Source organism: Papaver somniferum, chromosome 5, assembly GCF_003573695.1.
Source record: "Papaver somniferum cultivar HN1 chromosome 5, ASM357369v1, whole genome shotgun sequence".
NCBI classification, from domain to species: Eukaryota; Viridiplantae; Streptophyta; class Magnoliopsida; order Ranunculales; family Papaveraceae; genus Papaver; species Papaver somniferum.
The window spans coordinates 112,168,990-112,174,989 of NC_039362.1; positions in this window are offsets into that span (position 1 = coordinate 112,168,990).

Sequence of the window (6,000 nt, forward strand, 5' to 3'; positions counted from 1 at the left end):
CTTCAGTTCTTCAATAGGGTTGTAAATCTTTGATTATTGGATCAGTTTGCTCTTGGATTCTTCTTATTCTTCTTCTTCCTTTTAAAAATTGAATTTTTCTCCTTAAGGTATAATTTTTGTTATTCCTTCGTAGTTGTGAGGTTATAAATAACCATATGAATACAGGTTTATCTAGAATAGATTTTCTTGGAGCCTCCATAATTCTTACAAATATGGTTTTAGTGTTCACAAGGACCACATCTACAAGCAATTTTTGCAAGAGTTCCAAAAATAATGTGAGATTAAAAAAGAAGGATGACTAACCGTGTGGAATTTCAGAACTTTTAGAATTCTTATACAAAATAGAACTCAACTGGAAAGGTAAAATACCAATTTTAGCCTTTCTTCAAGTTCGAACAAGGAAAAGTATTTTCAACACTATTACTATCTCCGTTTCAAAAAATAGGCTGGTTTCATGTACAAATTACACATGGAACCAGCATGTTATTTTGAAACGGAGGGAGTACTTGAAATATAGAGAATAATGAAGATGTTGATTGGTGTAAAATATGTGTCCCAAGAATATATGAAAACTTCGTTAATTCATGCCAGAACTTTGAAGTTTGAATTATTGTATAATTAGATAAATTTTCTAAGAGCATACTTAGAAAGCTAGTCAAGTAAAAATTCTCATGGATCATGTTATCATCTCTTGCTTAGGAGTCAGATAGGCAGGGAGAATTTTATATTGAGAGTATAAAATTAACTGATACCCATATCGAATCATTGTATTTTGGACTCACTGTTTCGCGATGTGGTAGCACCAAGTGATAGACTTTTCATAAGATGCATAGAGAATAATTTGACATTCAGTTACGTAACTAGGTCAAAAACCAAACAGGGTACAAGGTATATATTCTGGACTTATCTCAATGGAGCAAGGTTCAACATTGAAATTTTGTTACTCTATGTTTGTTAATGGCTACAATTGAAAAAGGGTATCATAAAACTAGAGCCCCACTTTTTTACAAGAATAACATCAAAGGGGGATGGAATTTCAAGTAATAATATTCAAGACACAAACACGAATTCACTTTTCAACACAATCAAGTTTTGTGGAGGTGAGCATCAGTAAGCTCACCAGTAGATTACTGCACGAGTTTGTCAACATCCCTTTTATTGATCGTTTGGGTCTAAATCTCTTTTTTTCTTTAGATTTGTCCTTTCCCTTAGGATCATTCAAACTTTTAGGGGAAGAGCCTTACATACCTTGGATAGATTTGACTTTTGGAAAAGTTGAAGCACATTTGTAAAACGACTAGCCCTCGGCAGCAATTTGTTGACATTCCTTATTTTTTGTTTGTACTTGAAACACTGTTTGAGATTGTATCCTTCAGCGTTATAGTAAGGACATGTTCAGTTTGGAGAGAGATTCGAGAACATCGTATGTTTATGCTGATAGACACATTTGTAACGGTCCTGAAATATTGATATCATAATTTTCATTATTGAGTGAAAATTCCATGATATCCTCAAGAGTATCTGATGAAATATCATCAAGGAAGTTATCAAGATTAATGTGAGTATTGCTACATTCATCAAAATTTACAGATTCATCCAAGAGAGCAACACTGGAATTTTCTTTCCCTTCTGATTCATATTGACCGGATGTTTCATCAAGTGTTTCAGCAAGACCTTTGTTGCTAGTGTATTTTGTACGATATGGACACACATTAGCAAAGTGACTAAACCCTCTACACTTGAAGAACTGAGGCATATACTCATCATCACTATCGTTGGTCCCTACTTTTAGGAGGAACATGATTATGTTGATCGTTTGATGATGAGGGGGGTTCTTTGGAGAAATTTTATTCATCTTCAGAAGAAGATTTCTAAACACTCTTGTGATAAGAGACACAGAATTATCAAGATCTTCAAATATTCCCAGTCATCGGCATGACGTATCCCAAAAGAAATAACACTTCACTTTTATCAAGTACTTCAGTGTTTTTCAAGCCTTTGAAAAAAAAATATCATCGAAAACTTACAGCAGCTTGCCAAACAATGGCTAAGAGAAGAAAGAAATGCCTTTTCTGGCCTTAATATGATGTTCATGATCAGATCTTTAACTTCCCAATGAGGATGCTTTTGGTGAGTGTCTAAAGATCGTTTACTTCATTGATGGCATGTTTCTTAGACTCGTATCGAGCTAGAAAAAATCTCATAATTTTCATTACAATATCCTTTTCCGGAAATAGTTTTACCTAACGCATGAACATACGATGTATGTTACTCTAGAGGATAACTTGTGATCAAATTCCTCAAATGAATCTTCGTCAGCTATACGAAGGCTTTTCCGGTCAGAAGTTAGGTTTAATTGGATTCGAAAGAGCAACAAAACTGATCGAAGTAGGAAGAGGCACTTCAGAATCATCAGTCAACGATGATAACATACATAATGAACGTTGAGAACACAACATAAAGAAATTAAGGCGCATTATTTCTCAAAGAAAAAAAGTTCGGGGGGATGAGTACTAATTACCAGGCTTTAAACACCATTCACGATTTTCCTGCATATTATCGTAAAATGGATGGTACTTACCTCTAAGATCAGATTCACTGGGATTCACTTCAGTACGAGGAAGTGTATTACTCAAATACGCGTCAGAGATATCCTGTAAGATATCAACAAAACAAAAACATATAAAATGTTAGAAGTGGTGACGCTTCTACTTGGAATAAAACCCACAGTGAATATTGAAAAATAAGAAGAATAAATTGAATAACCCAAAAAATTTGGGTGGAGAAATTTATACCATAAGTTCCACGTCTTACAATAAAGGCGCGACATTTCAATTTCACAAGAACTAATTATCCCAAGTAAGAAAATCAAGCGACCGCGTACATGATTGTTAAAGAAAACCATCTCCTTCGATTTATTGCCAAAACGCACTTAGATTTTTATTTCCTTATTTTGAGGGTCCAATAAAAAAGGGGAAGAATTTGGATATTATATATTATGTTTCTCCTACAAGTCCATGACTTGTCTTGTAAAATCCTAAGCTCAAACCTATTACCGGGAATACTCTAAAACCTTAGTTCAGCTCAAATTCTATGTTCCCGTAGATGTGTAGGATCAAGGAGGTTTGTCCTTTGATATCTATAGTGTAACGCCCGCACTTTTCACATGACGCATGCTCAAAGATGGATCATTGAATGAGATGAAGGTTCATCTCAAGATCAGGTTATGTGTTTAGGGTGTGTTGGCCCAAAATAGAAGTTGCACCATCATGGTGAATCACGCCAGACATCGCCAGTGGAAGGCTGGCCAAGTGCGATATTGCATCAATATGGTGCAAATAAAACTTGTTATGTACCACTATGGTGCTATTTCCAAAAATCGTTATCGTGAAAGCAGGTGAATTCGGTACATTTCCATCATCTCCCTTTTTTCTAGTTATAGAAACATCATTAAGACATATATATGGAAGGGGTATTAGTAGACAGCGCATTAAGAGAGCAACGTACCGATAAGTTATAAATCTTAGATGACATGGCATAAATAGTACAAAAGCATCCGTATGTTGTGTTGCTTACTCAGGGAGCTTCATGATACATAAGCATCATTTTTATTGTGTTTCTTAGCTGAAGGGTACGTAGGTAGCCGCAATGGTTTACAACATTAGTGGTCTAGAACTTTGTTGCTCATATCATTTAATTGCTAGATGATTGCGACATTATAATAACTCATATAATCTGACTCGTCAAATCCAAATAAAGATGATTAATTGCCATACCTGATAAGGTAAGTTGCAATCCACTCGGTGGATGCTTATACTTCTTATCAAGTCGTTCGAGGTCATGCACCAATTGCGGATTGGGCATGGTTATGAAACAAAAGTAACATATATGCAATCTAGGGTAGCTTGTATGCGCACTTGCATCACAGAATGATGCAAGGCAAGTACATACTAAGCCTGATTGACGTACCCTTGGCACGATAAAGACTAGTACATGCTTTCAGCAATGCCAAAGACGAAGTAAGAAAGCTGGGAAAATAGGCTTCCAATGACCATGTGCAAGTCCAAAGAATCATATACCTGGACAAGACTCAAAATTTAGAGATGCATACAAAATGCATCATCTTTAGCCTTTATGTCCTTACACCCTTCGCAAAACAAGTGTAATACCCTGTGTTTTTCCCATGGTGCACGCTCAAATGTGCCATGGCCTGAGATGAAGCTTCATCTCAAGTTACCGTTGCGTGTTAAGAGGAACATATCCTAGAGCCAAATAACACCAAGTATGGCGTATTGCAAAGACATATTGGCCAAACGTCAATGTCGGGCCAAAATGGTGCATTACATTGGGCATATTGGCCAAGGTCCAATATTGCACCATCACAGTGCATTACGTGGGTTACATTGGCCTAGATCCAGTAACGCGTCAGTATGGTGCAACGCGCAAGTTATATTGACCAAGAGCCAGTGTCGCACCAAATGGTGCATCAGTCCAGTTGGGAGGATGACCTTGAGAAAATTAGTACTATCATAGCCCATTACGCAGGTCATTGACATATGGACATTATTTCACCACAATGGTACATCAGACCAGAGCAGGCTGACCGAGATAATGTACAACCATCATGGCTGTAAATATTGGAATTGTCTTATGGGCCAGAACAGAAACACTACCATCATTGCCAGTTATTCAGAGGTACATGGTTACGTCTATAATTAGTGAAGCAATCACGTCAAAGTTGTCCCAAAGTTTAAGTTGTAGAAATGTCCTGAAGACATATATAAGGATGGGTAGTTGGTTGAAGGTGCATATGCATACTATGCCTAAGTAATCTTCATAGATTAGTTGGAAAAGAATAAATGATGCTTAGGCCTCATTTATAACCGCGTAGCCTTGCCAATGGGGCATATGATGTGAAGGCATCACTATGCCATGCCGTGGACTAAATATGCATCACCTTGATGCATTTCAACGGAATATCCTATACATACTAGGCATACTGCTTGGCGACGACTGTAACACCCCAAATTTTTAGCATGGCGCATCTCAAGCTTCTGTTGCGTTAAGAGGAACATTGGCCTAGAGTCAATATTGCACCATCATTGTGCATCAAGCCAGAGAGGGATGCCCGAGTGAATATTGCACAATTAGTGTGCAATACGCCAAGGTGAATGTTGCGCGATAATTATGCAACGGACGGAACGAGTGGTGCACAATCATTGGGCAAAAGACAGAACGAGTGGTGTGCAATCATTGTGCAGTGCCCAGAACGAGTGGTGCACAATCATTGCGCATCAGGCCAGAGAAGGCTGATCGGGAGAGTATTGCGCAATCATTATGCAACAGGCTAGTGAAGGCCGTCTAGGTGATGTTGCGCAATTATTATGCAACACATAAGTAAACTCAACAATTATTGCCCGTTATTCAGAAATAATGGCAACGTCCTGGCCCTTGAACTTGGTGAAGTCATTTTGCTCCCTTTTCCAAAGTTGTAGAAATTGCAACTTAACATATATAGAGAGGGGCAGTTGGTTGAAGGTGCATATGCGGACCATGCACCAAGTAAGCTTAATAGCTTAGCCGGAAGAGTATAAATGATGCCTAAGTCTCATTTATAGGTCCGTAGCCTTTCCAATGGGACATATGATGCGAAAGCATCATTATGCCACGTTGCGGAATCAATAATGCATAATCATTATGGATTTTGACAGAACATCCTATACGGACTAGGCCATTACAATTATTGCTAGGCCACGGCCTTTCAAACGAGTTTGGTTTAAGTTGCGATCCCTTTGAGGATGAACTACGGTCTATGCTTGATCCCTTTAGAGTAGGGAAGGGTACGTAGGCAGCCGCAATGAGTTGCGGCATTGCCGGTCTAGCACTTTGTCGCTCATATCATCTATTTGAGAGATGATTGCGACACATTGGATTCTCATATCACTGGCTCAGTAGATCGACATAGGAGATAATTGTGGCCAAACTTGATGAGAAAAGTTT